General features: G+C 41.4%; 1 pseudogene across 1 annotated transcript in view; it reads left to right on the forward strand.

Moving 5' to 3' along the window:
• Positions 1-19,495, forward strand: part of LOC311491647 (low affinity immunoglobulin gamma Fc region receptor III-like) — a 293,642-nt pseudogene that overhangs the window by 250,735 nt on the left and 23,412 nt on the right. The window lies entirely within an intron of this gene.

The raw sequence follows: 19,495 nt of genomic DNA on the forward strand, positions 1-19,495 counted from the left end.
AAGTGATATTCATCACATTTATCAACTGATTGTTATGCAAATCGATGGGATAGCTTTAATTTATTTCCTGCATGGCCAATTGCTCTGTTTAATTGTATAGAATTTATATCATTTTCATTTAAGCCTGTCATTTTTACATGCTGTATTTGTGCTACTTCTGTATTTTGTCCCAGATGCTATATGTTGAATTGTCGTATTTTCATTTTATTTTATGTAAAGCACTTTGAATCACCTTGTGCTAAAATGTGCTATATAAAGTTGCCTTGCCTACAGTTTTGATAATGATAGGCTACATTTAATCAAAGTATTTTACATGACTGTCACAAACCTGCAATTGCATAGAATGTCTCCTTGATCCGCTGTGGGTCATGATGGCCAGGGAAGGTGATGTAGATATTAAGGAACTGCTTCAGGGCCAGGTAGACTGCTCTTACCTGTAATGTGTTTGCTCTGTGTCATGTTTAATGTATAAATATGAACGATAACTGTGGAAATTACTTTATTCAAATAAATATATTACTTCATTGCCATCTGTCTCTGTTTCCAATTAGTCATGGCCTATGACAATATGACATCATGGATGCCCCCATGTGATCATCTCAAATCCTTTGCATAATATGTGGCGATGCTGGAAATAATCACAAATGAATAGAGGACATATAATTGTTACCGCTCTGCAAACAGTTGCCTTGTTTAACTTCTCAGCATCACCAACACTGTAGAGAAATGTACCGCTGGCAAAGAACCGCAGTGCAATACAGACTGACTGCACAGTGGTCAGAGACTGGCTGCGGCGAGTGACCCTCATAATGTGTGGTTCAAGCAAACTGCATAAATACACGATGCTTTGCCTGCTGAACCGGTACCTCTCCCACAGGTACGCATCTGTGTGGGTCAACGGGTTGGTCCTGTCCTGGAAGACCCTTGGTGCTGGTGCTGGTTTTACACATTTACATCTAATTGTGGTTTGGTGTACATATTCAGTCTTTTATTTTCAATGCCTCAATTTCCTTTTATTAGATTTTTTGGCTAATTAATTTAATTTTATTAATTTATTTGTGTCTTATTTTTTATTATATTTTATTTTTGTGATAATGTTCTTTAATGTACTTATGGATAATATATAATTATTAGTATAAATAATTTCTTTAATACATTTTATTATATATTTTATGTTTTGCATATTATTTTATCATTCCATGACAGTTGTGTGTCTCTGTTTCTGTCTATTGGACATTCTTTGATCATAGATGGTGCTAAGCTTCACTTTTAGCCTGCTACAGACCAGGTTTACCCGGCAGCACAAGTTACCATGGTTACTTGGCTGGCATTCACATTAGCCACCTTGGTCGAACAGGGTTGAGGCTCAGATTGATGGAACGGAAACCTGAGCCACAGTTCTGGCTTAGCCATGGTTGAGGCTTAGCCGGAGTCATAGTTTCCATGGTTACTGAGTTGGGGCTAATCTCAGCCTCTTTGATGGAACCGAACTCTCACTCATATTAGCCAGACTTGGCCATTTAAGCTTGGCTTTGTCTTTAGCCTGCTTGATGGAATACCCCCCAGTGACTTAGTTTGATGAGAAGAAGAAGAATAAAAACCCAGTGAAGACATCAACTAGCTGTCTGACTTGTGTTCCTCCTGCTGTGTTCATGTGTGGATCTGATCTCCAGTCAGGACCAGCCTGGTAAACAGCCTGGTCCTGACTGGAGATCTGGGACCGGGACTTTCTCTGAGAGGAAACATCTTGGAGCTTCACTTCCTCCTTCTGATCAATAAATCTGAATCAGCTTGTTGTTGCTTCATCTGGAGGAAAATCTGACTGAAAGACTTTCCAGATGTGTAGCTCCTGATTGTGGTCAAACAGAACGCTACACGCAGGACGGCAGCAGAAGAGACGAAGACAGAGACGACGAGAGGACAGAGAGGCTTCACACTTTTTTACACTGACAATCAATATAATCTGTCATCATCATCATACTGAATGCACAGTGTAAACTACAACATGTAAGAAATGTTAGGAATTGAACAAAGTGTAACTGTGGAAGTGAAACAGAATATCTAGTTGCTGCCACACAGCTCCCAGATAAACATCTCAAACTCAAACTCATACAGCACTTTGTCCCATGTCTATAGCCCCTTTTGATGCAGAATTACAAGCCTTCAAAAATTCTCAGAAGTCAGGGTTCAAAGGTCAATAGTTCAAAGAAGGAGCCATTTACAATCCCCTAACTGACATATGCTATTCCCCAGGTTGAGACCTTTCCAACAATATCTTTATTATAGTCCTACAACAATGTATGGATTTTCACATTTCATGAACACAGCTGTGCCCAGGCTTAGATTCAGAGAGCCTTTTGAGGGCTCAGCCCATGACATAAGCATTTTTTTTAAACAATGAGAAAAAATCATGTAAGGTAATCATATCTGACAGATATACAACTGAATTAGTAATTTATATTGTATCTGCTCATTTGTTTTTGCCAATTAATTCCACCAGACATCTTGAACTTGAATGCTCATAGACCTCGAATATGATTGGTTAAAATTAACTTTCTCAACCCAGAATGCATCACGTCATGTCAGATCTGCACAGATCTGCATGAAGTCAAACAGGCCTAATCACATTTCACGTGTACAACGCCTCTTCCGGCAACAAAGTTTCACGCGAGATTCACGTTCATGTCCCAGAGAGTTCAGTGTCCCCAAGATGGCGCCCGCCTGGATATCGCTAACTGTACTGTTTTCCTTTTTTAATAAACTGCCTGTATACTTGCAAAGTTCTCAATGCTTCGGTTTACATGTAGAGACCCTAGTTATGCTACCGTGTAAGTGTGGTGATATTGTGAGCCTTGTTAGTGGTATAGAAATAGCGATTTCTTTTTATGTGTCGGTGTGCCCCGAAGGCTAGCGTTATACGTTAATTAGCGGTTTGCAAGAAAACTGGTCACATTTGACTAACAAAACAAATGCATGAAAACAAATACCAGAGAACGGCTGAACTCAGTACACATGTGTTATTAACCCCAGGTTCATTTTGTGCCGGAATTGTCCTTGAAAAAACTTTATTTAGCTTTAGCAACATGGTTACAAACATGATATTCACCTGTGCATGTCCTGACGTCTTCTAAAAGTCATATTTACATAGCTGTTATCATGCTAGCTAGCTAGCTTGCTTTTCAAAAAAATAACTTTTGGCTAGTTGTTTTAATTTAACGCTTCCTCTTATAACGTTAATTACCCCCCGTAGTAATTCTAGATAGTATACTAGACAGCGAAACAACATTAAAATGAGCTGACAACATGTTATATTGTTCTCAAATGTTAATTAAACACATTTGCTGTACTTACCTTAATTCGTCCAACTATGACATAACAATGTCGCTGATTAATCCCCGCAATCCGCAATACTCTCCTGTTACCGGTAGGAGCGCTAGTGCAAGAAAGAAGAACGACCCAGTGGGTTGTTTTCCAGAGCATGTACAAACAACCACTGTGGTCGTATAAGTTCGAGGACTTGTTGCCAATCAGACGGAGCAGAGGTAGAGTTGAGTACTTCCTTCACTTTTATTGACTTTATTTGTAATGGGTGTTTTCTTTGTCTTGGTGAGGGCCATGTATATTTTTGGAGGGGTCAGAGCATAGACAGTATAAAGATGTATCTAGGAACAGCTCCTCTAAAGTGAAGCCAAAGCAAGTAGAGCTCCACCTCCTCCATGTTAGTGGGTGGGACTCAGTTTGGCCAATGCAAGGAAGTCTATGGTTCCGACATGTTTATATAGCAGCATCCTCTTAAAGAAGTAGCAACATTTTTACAAAGTGGTAACATTTTTCAAACACAGGACTGTCATGTGTAGCAGAAAGGCTGGACACAAATGCAAGGCACAGGAGGAGACAGGAACGTGAAATAAAACATTATTGAAACAAACAAAACGTGCTGCAGTGATGAGCAGGGAATTCCAACAACAAGAGTCCAACAAAAGAAGCAATCCAAAGAAGTTTTAGTTAAGACAAGATTGAATCCAATAAGAGCAAAATCTAGGAGACACAACCAGAGATCACGACCATGGATCATTTAACCAGAATAAGGAGCAAAATAGTCCACAATAATTAAGATTCTGAGAGTTCAGGAGTCCAGCCCAGAGGCAGACCAGGAGCCAGGGCTGACCGAAGGGTCAGACCATGACTGCTGCAAAGGCCTCTTGGAGACCGGAAGTGAAAGCAAAGAAACCCAGTAGGTTTGGCTGGAGGTCAAAAGAAAGAAAGGATCTCCCAAGGGTGTAGCTAGGAAGGCATCGAATTATCCAGGAACTGAAGCAGGATTGGAGATGGATTGGAGACATCTGCAGAGCCTGGAACTAAGGAGGTATCAGCCGACACCGAAGTATGGAACCCTTAGGCTTGGAAGGAGTCAGTAGACCAGGACACTGGAGAGGTCTCTGACCCCAGAACATGGGAGGAGTCAAAGGAGTGCGACCTTGATGCTGTCTCTGACACAGGGTGGGTCTTTGACATTGACACTTAAAGGACATCAGCAGACCAGGACACTGGGATGTCAGGAAAATCAGGGGTCATTTACAAAGACAGAGATGACTGCAGCCCTGTGGGGCCCACAGCTGGGAGGCAGCAGGCAGGTGGCTAGCTGGCTGAAAGTTATGGCAACCATGAGGGCCATGTCTTCCTGTAGGGGCCCCTAGTGGTCAATGTGTCCAAATAAGACAAAACTACTGGGTGCTGGGTCTATAGAGGTCTGTTCGTACTGTCTTGAAACTAATTGAAACACATGAACTGTGGAATGTAGTCACTTCTTTAAGACATCAAGATTTTGTTTTAGTGTATAGAGAAGAAATATGTTTAGTTTCATGAGTTTAAGGACTTTATGGACTGTGAGGGAGGATCTTCTTAGGTGGATAGTTTCAGGATTACATTTATAATTTACACCTTTAACATCACCTTGTATCTATATTTACATGTTATTTGATGTACTTATCTAATACTAGATCAGCTGTGGTGAATATAATCTTTAGTTCATGACTCTGTTGTCAGGTAGGTTTGTTCTCTGTGTGCTGAAACATGGTTTGTTCTTGTGGTGAGTCTGTTAACAGAAGCTAACAGCTCTGTTTCCTGATTCTGATCTGAACATGGACCTGCTCATGGTTAGATCAGAAGATCAGACTCACAGAATCAATGTTTCTTTGTTTCTTTAACTGATTGTTTTGTATTTATTGTATTAAAGGAACTTTCTTCAGTATTATTCTCTGTTCTTTCAGTTTAACTTTCTTGTGACCTCAACTTTTGACCTTCCTCACATATAAACAGATTCAGATTTCATTTTAATAAAGTCTTATAGTGAGTAGAGATGGTGTAAGTGTCGTAGTACTCCCTGCAGCAGCAGTACTCCCTGCAGCAGCAGTACTGCTATCAGCTGCAGTAGCTGCAGTAATGTGATGTGTATCCATTGTATTTTCCAGACAGTGATCCAGCTGCAGTCTACTCAGCAGTGAGGACACCACAAGACGTCACTTATGGACAAATATTCATCAGAGACAAGAAAGACAAGTCAAAGAACAGAGGTACAGCTGATCTTCTTTTTCTACACCATGGTTCACTACTACAGCTTTAGTCCAAGATGAATGCTAACATCAAAATGCTAACATACTGGTGTTTAGTAGCTATGGTCTTCATCGAATGGGTAGACCCATTCACTCAGGTTAAATAAGACAATTATTAATGTAGAACTTTTTAACTCTGCATGTAAAACTGCAGCACCAACTTCTTCCTGCTGACTGCACTGAACTGTATCTGATCAGATGGTGTGATAGTGCCACCTCTCAGTACAGTGTGGTCTCCTTTGGCTGCTCTTAGTGTGTACATGTGTGAGTCTATCTTGTGGTCAAATGTGCCAGTTCGTATAAATAGAGGCAAACTGTTTGTGGTCGTCTACTTCTCTATTTCCACCAGAGGTGTTAAGAAGAGAAAAAAACCTATGAAACCCTGGTGCCTTTCATTTAATCTCTTCTAAATATATAATCTATTAACCCATGTGCTACAGGAGTGTTAACATAAGCAGTAAATAAACAGGACTGCTATCGTGTCCTGAATGGAGGAAGGATTCTAGACGTCAGAGTTAACAGATCTCAACAAAGAGATATTACAGAGTCTGAAGCCAGGGGACCAGAGTTTTGTACCAAACCAGTCTTGTTTGAGCAGGCTTTGGTTACATGCAGGTCATCAGATCAGATCTTACCTGATGGGCCCCCACACTGCAGATTTCTGGACATCTAGAGGGATGAGATGGTGGTGGTGAAGAGGAGGGAGGATGATTGCACATTAGGACCTCTGCAAGGAAGAGTCACAGAATTACACAGATATTCCATGAAAATGGAGGCAGAACAGCAGAACGTTCATTAATGGAACTCTGTGTTTTTTATTCTCCAGACAGTGATCCAGCTGCAGAGAACGTCACTTATGGACAAATAGACATCAGACCAAAAAGGACCAGAGGTACAGCTGCTCTTTACTTTCAACTGTGGATAGAGATACAGTCTCTAAGCTAAGCTAAGCTAAGCTAAGCTAAGCTAAGCACTTCCTGACTTAGCTCAGATCAGTATTCCTGGCTACAATCAGACCGTGAAGACAAAAGAACTCTCCCAGTTACTCAGAGAAAGGTTTGTTGAACAGTCACAGGACTGTTACACCAAAGGTTCAAGTCACTGATCATGTCCTGGAGTTCAGTTAAATTCACCATTAAGAAATAGAAGGAACATGGCACATGTGGAGACCGTGCTGACAATCTGAGTGGTCTTCTACGGCTACTTGTAAATGTAGAGGGTAAAATGAATGCAGCAAATTTTAGGGAAATCCTTGAGGACAATCTGATTTAGTCTGCAAGAGGACTAGGATTTGGGACAATGAACCAAAGCAAACAGCAAATGTACCGTAATTTCCGGACTATAAGGCGCACCTGAATATAAGCCGCACCAGCTAAATTTCGGGGAAAATATAGATTGTTCCATATATAAGCCGCACCTGACTATAAGCCGCTGGTGTTTTAATGTTTAATTACTGTAAGGGTTTCTTCTACCACGGAGGGGATTGTCGGGACAGAAATGACTGTTTGGAAACGCAAAGTGTCCCATTTATTTACATTTGAGAAACACAATAAATCTTTCAATCAATCAATCGATCAATCAATCGATCAAACTTTCACATCTTTGACATTACATTAGCTGGTGCGGCTTATATTCACGCTTGACGAGGCAATAACGTTAAATGGCTAAATTTAATTTTTTTGTAAAAGTGCTTGCCTGTTAGCCTGGGCGTCACCATCCTACGTTTCCGCCCGAAATTTGATTTCGGTCTTGCACGTTAGTCTGGCCTACCCTAATAGAAATCCGTCTCCGTAATGGGCGGATGCTTATTTTGAGGTTTAAAATCATTGGAGTTTCTTAACCAATCAGCAACGTTCGGTAATGACGTGTATTGTGCACCGGAATTCAGGCTCCGCTCTCAGTAGTAAACAGACCCCTGGCTATGTTGTACCGGTTTTTGAATAAAAAAAATAATAGAACTTGTTTCAGTTAACCACAAAACTGTATGCTATGCAGACTCACCATTTGTACGTGACATGAGCCTCGTCCACGACAACGCCAACAAGGTTTTGCTGATAAATCGGCGCTTAGCGTCTCTTCCTCCGTCGCCATTAAATGCTGTTGAACTACAAGCTTCGCTGGACTACAAGCAAGCCTCGGCAGGCAAGTTCCGCGTCATCACTCAACTGTTCGCTGATTGGCGCGGTCAAACGCGAACCGCAGAGGGGCCACTAGGCCAGACTATGTGTCAGGCCGAAATCAAATTTCGGCCGGAAACGTCGGATGGTGACGACCAGGCTACTTGCCTGTAACACGGCAGTAAAAGTGCAGTAACCCGGCTGCTCAACAAAATAACCAGCATGTTTTTCGAAAACAGCCAACATACATTACTGTATCAAAATAACCAGCCTACTATACCAGAAAAGTCAGCCGGATAGATCGCCTTTAACTTAACCCTCATACCTGATATGGACAAAAGTGTCCTTTTCTGATTTTATTTTTTTGATTACTCAGTGTTGGTTATGCTTGCTGCTATGATATTTGGTCAAGGTGTGTATTTTTGAACAAATTTTGATATTCCAAAAACAAATCCCATAATACTCTATTTTTACAGTGTAATCTAAATAGTTACGTTGTTACCACTAAGGGACAAAAGTGTCCTCTTTTAAAATGCCATAAAAATGGCATATGTTAATATTTTTTTCTGCTTTTTTTGACATAAATCTTTTCATCTACTTCAGTCCTAATCATAAATACCAAATGTTTGATTATTTTCAATATTTTAACCCTTTATATGCCAGTGTTTGTGATGGCATCCAAAATTTATCGTAAAAAAACACACAAAAAATGAAATATTTTCAATAATCTGAATGCAAAACTGATTTTTCTTGGGGGGATTATTAGAGCCTTGGATATGACAATGAACAGTAGCAAGATTGATTTTGATGGATTTTTTGTTTTTTTTTTAGTGTCAGATTTACAAAAATAGTTACGTTGTTACCACTAAGGGACAAAAGTGTCCTCTTGTAAAATGCCATAAAAATGGCATATGTTAATATTTTTTTCTGCTTTTTTTTACATAAATCTTTTCATTTACTTCAGTCCTAATCATAAATACCAAATGTTTGATTATTTTCAATATTTTAACCCTTTATATGCCAGTGTTTGTGATGGCATCACAATGCATTACATACAATGCATTTCAATTAGGAGTGCAGTGTCCAACAACTTCGATCGCTCTAGAAGTAAAACATAAATACATAAATATTTAAAAATGTGGAACAGAAAAGTACATGAATGGCATCAGGAATGTTGTGTGTGTTTGTGCGTGTGTGTACATGTGTGTGACTTCAGTTCACCCTCATACATACGGTCTGTCTGGAAGATGTCAAAATTTGGATGGCTAACAACTTCCTCCAGCTAAATAGTGACAAGACGGAAGTTATCATTTTTGGCCCTCCCAAAGCAAGATGCACTGTAGTGCAAAACTTAGATCACCTCATCCCATCTGTTAAACCCTATGCCAGAAACCTGGGTGTCATCCTCGACTCCGACCTCTGCTTTGACAAACAGATTAGTTCTGTTGTCAAAAATAGTTTTTATCAGCTCAGAACAATCTCCCGCCTCAAATCTTTCCTATCTCACAACGACCTTGAGAAAGTCATCCATGCCTTTATTACATCACGGCTGGATTATTGCAACTCCCTCTACCTTGGTCTCCCCCAATCCTCAATTAGACGTTTACAGCTGGTCCAAAATGCAGCTGCGCGTCTTCTAACTGGCACTAGGAGGCGTGAACACATCACCCCCATTTTGGCCTCCTTGCACTGGCTCCCGGTTGTTTTTAGGATTCAGTTTAAAGTTCTATTATTTGTTTTTAAGGCACTAAATGGGCAGGCCCCAACCTACATCACCAATCTTGTACAGCCCTACTCAGTGCAAAGGTCCCTGAGATCCTCAGGTAAAGGGCTTCTCCATGCGCCGCGTTCTCGGCTCAAACAAAGGGGTGATAGGGCTTTTGAAGTTGCTGCTCCACGTTTGTGGAACCAGCTCCCCCTGGATATTAGATCTGCCCCCTCCATTTCTGCCTTCAAATCCAGGCTAAAAACTCACTTCTACTCCCTGGCCTTCCTTGTTCCCTAATCCTGTACTCCTGCTTATTTTCTGTGGTTCCTTTTAATTATGTTTTTATGACTAATGGTCTAATGTGTTTTCTGTATTATTTGTTTTAATCCTTGTTATCCCCTGTACAGCACTTTGGTCAGTTTATGCTGTGTTTAAATGTGCTTTATAAATTAAATTTACTTACTTACTTACTTACTATACACAGGAACTGCAGCAAAAGGATGTGTGAACTTTGCAAATGTGTTTTCCACAGTTGCTGTGATTTGGAGCTCCCAAGTTTCTTATGATATAAAAGTGATGTTATTGGTCATGAGGAGAAAGGGATCCTTGCATTGATTGTGTGTGTGTGTGTGTGTGTGTGCGCATGTGTATGTTCAAGATTCAAAGAGTTTATTTTCATGTGCACAGTGTAGAAACATGTTTCCCTGTACAATGAAATTCTTCTTTTGCCGTCCACCCAAATGCCTACGAATATAAAAAAATCTTACAATTAGAATATAAAAAGATACATATAATACAAAAATATAAGATAACTAGTGCAAATATTGTATCAAGTGAAGGTAGGAGGGAGCAGGAGATCACCAGGCGGATCGGAGCAGTATCTGCAGTGATGTGAATACTTAACCGGTCGGTCGTGGTGAAGAGAGAGCTAAGCCGAAAGGCGAAGCTCTCAATTTACCGGTCGATCTACGTTCCAACCCTCACCTATGGTCATGAACTTTGGGTAATGACCGAAAGAACAAGATCGCAAATACAAGCGGCCGAAATGAGTTTCCTTCGTAGGGTGGCCGGGCTCAGCCATAGAGATTGGGTAAGGAGCTCGGACATACGGGAGGAGCTCAGAGTAGAGCCGCTGCTCCTCCATGTCAAGAGGAGTCAGTTGAGGTGGCTAGGGCATCTGGTAAGGATGCCTCCTGGATGCCTCCCGGGAGAGGTGTTTCGGGCATGTCCCACCGGAAGGAGACCTCGGGTCGGACACAGGACACAATGCTCCTCCCCGCCTCTCGACGTGGAGGAGCATCGGTTCCTCTCGACGTGGAGGAGCATCGGTTCCTCTCGACATGGAGGAGCATCGGTTCCTCTCGACGTGGAGGAACCGATGCTCCTCCACATCGAGAGGAGTCAGTTGAGGTGGCTAGGGCATCTGGTAAGGATGCCTCCTGGACGCCTCCCGGGAGAGGTGTTTCGGGCATGTCCCACCGGAAGGAGACCTCGGGTCGGACACAGGACACGATGGAGGGATTACATCTCTCGTCTGGCCTGGGAACGCCTGGGGGTTCCTCCGGAGGAGCTGGCTGAAGAGGCTGGGGAGAGGGCTGTCTGGGATTCCCTGCTGAAACTGTTGCCCCCGTGACCCGGACCCGGATAAGCGCGACAAGATGAAGACGAAGTGCAAATATCGATATGCAAATGAAATGAAAACAATGTACTGAAAAAATGTAAACAAAAGCTGGAAAGTGAACATGGCATGATTTTAGTCTGTGATTGTAGACTCCTGTCAGCTCTTGAGGACTCTGATGGCAGTGGGGAAGAAGAAAAGTCTCGAGGTCTTATATTTCACACTCCTGTACCTCCTTCCTGAAGGTAGGGGTGTGAACAGTCTGTGTTGGGGGCAGGTGGGGTCCTTAGTTATGGAGGCAGCTCTCCTGCGGACTCTATGCTTGTAGATATTCTGCAGAGAGGGCAGTAGAGTCCTGGTGATCCTCTCTGCAGACGTTTGGGGTCCCGGCCATAGTGCTGCCGTACCACACGGTGATGCAGTGTGTGTCTAATTGAGGCGTTTGATCTATAACATGTATCCTTTTACTTCAAAGACACACAGGTGCAGGTGCAAAGTACAAAACAGTAGGTTCATTGGATTTCAATGGGAGTTGTTTGTACACAGCACAAAAAAACAATACTAATACTACTAATAATAATCCATCAAAATCAATCTTGCTTCCATTTATTGACATATCCAAGGCTCTAATAATCCCCCCAAGAAAAATCCACTTTGCATTTAGATTATTGAAAATATTTCATTTTTTATGTGTTTTTTTACGATAAATTTTGGATGCCATCACAAACACTGGCATATAAAGGGTTAAAATATTGAAAATAATCAAACATTTGGTATTTATGATTAGGACTGAAGTAGATGAAAAGATTTATGTCAAAAAAAGCAGAAAAAAATATTAACATATGCCATTTTTATGGCATTTTAAAAGAGGACACTTTTGTCCCTTAGTGGTAACAACCAGAGGTGGAAAAAGTACTAAAATATCGTACTCAAGTAAAAGTATCAATACTTGGATGAAATATTACTCAAGTACAAATGAAATTACCCATCTGAAAAATTACTCAAGTAAAAGTAATAAGTAGCTAATTTAAAATGTATTTTAAGTAAAAGTTACTTAGTTACATTTAAAAAAAAAACCTGTAGAACGAGGCAGGGGATCTCTCCCATGTAGTGAAAATAGGACAAGGGGTCATACATCCAAAACTGTTTAGTTTTTAATTAAAGAACAATCTATACAAATGTATAAAAATCTATACAAATGTATACACATGTAATGACAACATAACACATGTCACACATGACATGTAAGACCCTTAGAAAGGTATAATGTGCAATTTTAGTTCTGACCATCCCATAAAACTTTTTCAAATAATCAACTGTCCATCAAACTGTCTCTGAACCGTCGTCGCTCTTCTGATCCACCTCCATCTCGTTCTCAATCTCCTACAGAAAGACTTGGCGCTTGGTAGTGGTAGCCAGAGCCCGTCTACGGAGAGCCGTGGCACTTCCCATTAGCCCCATTGTATCGATCTTGATTGCAGTTCCATTACAATTCCACTGGAGGCGCTCGCGGGCGAGTGCAGACTGAATGGGAGTCTATGGAGCTAGACGGCTAAATGTATCTCTTTCTCCTGCTTGTCGTTGAATCAACGTAGATTTTATTGTTGATTCCGCAAGTTCAATATAGATTATAGTCCAAAAGTCGAATGAATGAGTACTTATGTCTTTTCAATTTCTTACAGGTTGGGCCGTTGTTGGCCGGAACACGCTAGCATTCTGCTAATGAATGCTGATTGGTTAGTGATGGACTTGCGACTGATTACGACCAGAGACCTCGTTTGATGGCACCTGAAGCTAAAGCAGAATCAGAAACATTTTCTTAAGGAGGACTTTCTGTTGAAGTTAATTTTTGTGTGCTGTATTTATGTTTTCCTGTGGGCACTTTTATTTTCATATCGTTATATATGTGTTGTAAAAAGTACACGGGTGAAATTGCCGTAAAGCAGCACCTCTGGCAGTATGAAAATATGTGACGTCATCACATTTTTTGAACGGATTTTTAGAACAGATAAATGAACTTAAAAATGCAATTTTCAGCTGAGTGTATTATCTTAGCCCCCCCTTTTGAATGCAACTTTCAAATTACTTGATAAAAAATTATATCCTGAGAAAAGTGGATTCTGGGGGTGAAACCCCATAGGCTCCAATTCATTCTGCACTCGCCTGCGAGCGCCCCCGCATGGACAGAGACGTGTTACTGCAGCCAGTCCAGAAACCGGAAGTAACCAGAGAGTGCCACTTCTCTTCCTATTAGACTTTCTCTGTGGTAGCCTACATGCTGACCATACCTCACTCACTACGTGGTTCCGGGCGCGATTTTTTTTTCGGTTTTCGTTAGTCAATGTTTTTTTTTTTTACTCAGTAACGGATGGGATTTGTAATGTAGCGAAATACAATACTTCACTCAAAACGTAATCAAGTAAAATTTAAATTACCGATTTTAAAAACTACTTGAAAAATACAAAATACACAAAAAAACTACTCAATACAGTAACGTGAGTAAATGTATTTCGTTACTTTCCACCTCTGGTAACAACGTAATTATTTTTGTAAATCTGACACTACAAAAAAACTAAAAATCCATCAAAATCAATCTTGCTACTGTTCATTGACATATCCAAGGCTCTAATAATCCCCCCAAGAAAAATCAGTTTTGCATTCAGATTATTGAAAATATTTCATTTTCTGTGTGTTTTTTTACGATGAATTTTGGATGCCATCACAAACACTGGCATATAAAGGGTTAAAATATTGAAAATAATCAAACATTTGGTATTTATGATTAGGACTGAAGTAGATGAAAAGATTTATGTCAAAAAAAGCAGAAAAAAATATTAACATATGCCATTTTTATGGCATTTTAAAAGAGGACACTTTTGTCCCTTAGTGGTAACAACGTAACTATTTTAAAATCAGGTATGAGGGTTAAAAGCAGCTCTCGTACTGCATTTGGGCTCACTTGGTTTGTTTTGCTCTCGTTTCCTGGCGCGAACTGTCTGTCTCGTTCTTGCTCTTCCATGATGGTGCGCCCGTGGTGACCGTTAGCTGTAAGAATCCATATATCCATTGTATAAGCCGCAGGGTCCAAAGCAAGTGACAAAAGTAGCGGCTTATAGTCCGGAATTTACGGTAGACAGACAAGGTGAATGTGAAACAGTTTGGCGTCCAGCTGACTCTGCAGAGTTGGCGGTGTAGAAGGAAGTCTATGGTTCTGGTTCCTGTTTTTAAGTCTAACTTATGTGTAGTTAGTGTTTAACTCTGAGCTCTGGTCCACACTCAGTAGTGGTTAGTAGGATCCATTCATCACTGGTTTGTTGTGAGGATGGAATTAGACTTTCTGAAACCATGAGAGAATAAAGAGACAGACTGATGAGAACAGAGATCCTCTGCTGGGAGTTTTCAGCCTCTCAAACTGTCTCTTGATCCAATTATTAATGTAGAACTTTCGAAGTCTGCATGTAAAACCACAGCAGCAACTTCCTCCTGCTGACTGCACTGACCTGTGGTCTGATCAGATGGAGCTGATGTCACTATGGATATGAAGGAAGGGAACGCAAGGAAGTCTATGGTTCTGGTTCCTGTTTTTAAGTCTCACACCACGGCTTTCTGAGACAGTTTCTGTCAGGGTGCTGGTAACTCTGACCAGTTGTCAGACCTCATGTGGACACTGCTGACTCTCCATTTATTCATGTGGTCATGGGAGAGTCCATCCCCACCACGTGTTTGTGGACACACCTGAACTGGGACTGCATCTGAGGCAGATTTTGTAGAATGATGCACATCACAGATCTTGACTGATAATACAAAACCTGAAAATCTACAACAGTGTTTGATTTACTTTGAATTGTGTGTGTCTGTGTTCAGAGGTTCCACCAGAGCCAGAGGTCGTCTACTCTTCACTGAAGTAGTCCACCAGTCCACCCACTGATGTCCAGCTGCTGGACTCTGACAGGTCCCCTCAGCCCCTTCAAAAATATGCATCTCTGTCATTGGATTGGATAAGAAAAAAAAAATTAAAGAAAAAAGCAAGGCCATAAGGGGCGTTGGCCTGTCTGATCTCAGGCAGTTAGCATTAGCCTACCAAATCTAGCAAGCTGCCACAGCCCTGTGGCTACCATAGACTGAGATACTAAAGCAGCCTCCATCACGGTTACTAAGATAACTATGAAGTTAACCCCTTAATGTCTGAATTGATTTTTCAATTATATAAAGAAATTTTTTATTGGTTTTTTTTTGCTGTAGTTTTTACTTTTATTTTTGTTAAAAAATGTCTTTTAAACAAACTGATTGTCTGTTTAATGTTGCACAAGAGTGAATATTGCCAACCTCTACACTGTCAAGAACTCCAAATTCCTTCACTTTAACTAGTTCTAAATGTGGTAATTTTGGTTATAGTTATTAAAGCAGCACTAAAGAAGTTTTCCTCTTCGGTCCCCCTACTGGTTGGAAGTGTAATTGTCCATTACTTCCGTCGTAAATAAGTAAGCCTACTGCATCCTACTGTCGCAGGCACGTTATTTGTTTATGCAGAACCGGCTTTGGAAACAATCAACGATATCGAAGGATGTCCAGTGACAAGGTAGAGTAGGCTGCATGATTTTACGAAAGTATGATGTATTGCAACATTAGAATGAAGTAAAACAAAATAATGACATTGCTTGCTATTTTTATTTCTGTGTGAAACTGTAAATTTGAAACGGCAGATTAGCAATAGCCAGATAGGTTTACATAAGGATGAAAAATAAAGAAACGTATTGCCTAACAGTTTAGCATGTAATAGCCATTTGCATTGTCTGTGAAAATCTTGTGAATGTTGTTGAAAAAAGTTTCAGAGACCGTTGTGAACTAAGAATCAACAACTTTGGGAACGGTCAAACATTTGGGGTTATTTTGGCAGTTATTGTCTTAGCTTGCAGTGATAGTTACAGCGATATTTAGCTTAGCGATAGTTACATACAATAGCGAACACCTTAGCTAACATGAGCCATAGCGATAGTTACATATTAGCACAATAGCTAACGCCTTAGCTAAGATGAGCCGAAAAAATAATTGACAATGTATTGTACACCGATGCACACTGTTTGAAAAAAATATTACCGGTATTACTTACAAGTCCAGCAGCAGCAAAGCCAAGTCGCCATCGAGTATGAGCCGGTCCGATATTCACTCTCGTTTTAGCTCTTTCTTTATCATGCTCTCGTTTTCTTTTCTTCGCCTCATCGGACAGTACACTCCTCCTTTTCTTTGCAGGCTCTGTCATGACGACAATTTAAAAACTATCTAGCTGGTATCTTCCACACACCTGCTGAGTGTTCTCTCACTGATCTGATTCACTCTCTCACTGATTTGAGCCTCAACCTACAGGATTTTGTAGCCGCGTTGCCGTAAAGCAGGTCAGATTTGTAGTCTTTTTAGAACTACAAAAACGCTACCCGACGAAGCAAAGTTACATAGTGCGGTTACAGCCAATAGAGGGCCGCAAAGCGAATACAGAATTGGCTTTCACCCGGTTTTGAGGTGATAAATCACTGAAACTATTTTTGAAACATTATTTTAAGGTACTAAAAACTCTTTAGTGTTGCTTTAAGATAATTATTAATCACAAATCCAAATTGACAATTTAGTAAATATTTTATGAGACTGATTTGATTGATTGGCTATCTTTTCCCTTCTCAGAAGGGTGGTGCCATGAGGTGATCTAGTAATTCAGATCAAATTATTTAATAATAAATAATTATTTTTGATAATTATTAATTATTTATGATAGCCAAACCCCCAATATTGAGTGCCTTAGTACACATCTCCAACTTAAACGGTGCCCCATGTGAGGCAAAGTACTGTTGGTAATTATTCATAATTGTGCAATATTAATTTCAGCATAATTTATTCATAAATTGATCATTTATTAATAATTAATTATTAACACCTACCATTTTAAGTCCCATAGTGGTACACTAAGTGTTGCTTTTGCTGCTGGCTATTTCAGGTTGAACCTACTTTTCTTCGTCATAAGAATTTCTGCATTCAAATACCTCGTATTCATGCAATCCAGTCAAGCTGTTCCTGTTAATTTAAGTGGTCCCCTGTTGAATTAAACCACAGCGTGCCACCAGCCCTGTGTGAAAGAACTTGTGCCCGGCTATTACTGCCGTGCATATCAGCCTAAGTGAGATAAAGAGTCTGAGATAGAGCCACAGTGTGCCACCAGCCCGGTGAAACATAAAGTTATATACTTAGCTGTTACTGCCATGCATTTCAGTTATTGCATGTTGAGTTTTTGGTAAGTAAATTTGTTAACCTGAATTTACTGTGTTACCAAATTTTTTGTACCAACTAGAGCCACTAGATGGTGCCATAGCTGCCTTTCTAGTCTTAGAAGCGACATAGTTACTTAGCATAGCATTGCTAACCCCATTGCTTTGTTGTTGTTGTTTTTGACACCTCCATCCCACATAACAATGGAGAACCCCTGTGTAGAGCAATTTATTTCCTCCCTTGCACAGAGCCCAGGCTCCCCTGAATTCATTAGCAAGTTGAATTTCAGTGAGTGCAGGGATGAGATAGGTTCTCTACTGAAGGACAGGTGTGATGCGCAGACTGCATCCAATTCATCATTAAGCCAATGTGATTGTGGTTATTCCGATTCACACTCCTCCTCTAGTGAAAGGTTAACGCCCTCTCCAGTTAGAAGATAATAATAATAATAATAATAATAATAATAATAATAATAGCTTGGACTTATATAGCGCCTTTCATAGTACCCAAGGTCGCTCAACAAATGGGGGGGGGGTTAGGGGTCAAAAGACTTTGTGAAAAGAAATGTTTTGAGGTGCTTTTTGAACATCGGCAGGGACTGGGCAGAGCGAACATGGAGTGGTAGAGTGTTCCAGAGTGTGAGAGCATTGACAGAGAAAGCTCTGTCCCCAAAAGTCCGCAACCTGGTCCGGTGGATGGCCAGCAGGTCCTTGTCAGAGGACCGCAGGGAGCGTGACTGAGTGTAGGGGTGGAGGAGATCAGTGAGGTATTGTGGTGAGAGTCCATGGAGAGATTTGTAGGTAAGCAGGAGGATCTTGTAGGCGATGCATGACTTGACTGGCAACCAATGAAGCTGTTGGAGAACGGGAGTGATATGCTGCCAGGGCTTTGTGTGGGTTAGAACCCTGGCAGCTGAGTTCTGAACATACTGGAGTCTGTTAAGGGCCTTGGTGGGCAGTCCAGACAGGACACCATTGCAGTAGTCCAGGCGGGAGGTGATGAAGGCATGGATGAGTGTCTCACTTACTGAATGTGTGAGTGAGGGCCGGAGTCGTGAGATGCTTCTGAGGTGGTAGAAGGCAGACTTGGTGACACTGTTAATGTGAGACCGGAAGGAGAGAGTAGAGTCCAGGATAACACCCAGGTTGCGCACCTCAGTAGATGGGGAGATGGAGCAGCCATCCACGACCAGGGCCAGGTCTCCAATTTTCCTGAGCAGTGGTGCAGGGGCCACCACCATGAGCTCTGTCTTGTTACTGTTAAGTTTGAGTAGGTTTGTGGTCATCCATGATTTGAGTTCCTGCAGGCAGTTGACAAGTTGTGTGGGTGGGAGATGGGAGGAGGGGTTGGTACTGATATAAAGCTGAGTGTCATCGGCGTAGCAGTGGAAGTTGAGTCCATGTTTACGGATAATATGACCCAGGGGTAGCGTGTAAATGGTGAACAACAGAGGACCAAGCACAGAGCCCTGGGGCACGCCATGGTTGACGGGTGCTGGAACAGAGTTGGAGCCTTTTAATGTGATGAATTGTTTCCGGCCTGTCAGGTAGGACCGGAACCAGGACAGTGCTGTGCCACTGAGGCCGATGAGCTCAGAGAGGCGACGGAGGAGGATGGTGTGGGAAACTGTATCAAAAGCTGCAGAAAGGTCAAGGAGGATGAGAATGGTGATGTGGCCATTGTCGGCAGCAAGCAGGAGGTCATTCGTGATTTTAATGAGGGCGGTCTCAGTGCTATGATGGGTTCTGAAACCAGATTGAAGAGGTTCGAAGAGCTCATAGTGGCAATTGTGATGTTGAAGATAGGAACAATTCCCAGCTAACCCTAAGTTCCTGGGAATGGAGTCAGCTCCTCAACCTCCTCTGAGAGACCGAGGTTACCTGACGTCCCATCTCGCTGATATAGACCGTGAAGAAATATGTAGTTTATCCTCCAGAGGATATTCTGCCCAATCTTCTTTTCAGCCTATGATGCAGGACACTCCCATCTGTGCCCACCTCTCTGAAGGGGGGACTACAACACCACAAGTTTGCTCAGCCCCCACCTTTCCACCAGAGATAACTGTTGCACGTCATGCATCTGCCCGGACACCAGAGTGTTCCGGCTTTAAAGTGCTTGAGTTCCTTGCTCAGGACATTGAACATTTTGATCCAGACAGCTGTGATCCTAATGTTGACAATTATGT

Source organism: Chelon labrosus, assembly GCF_963514085.1.
Source record: "Chelon labrosus genome assembly, chromosome: 1".
NCBI lineage: Eukaryota > Metazoa > Chordata > Actinopteri > Mugiliformes > Mugilidae > Chelon > Chelon labrosus.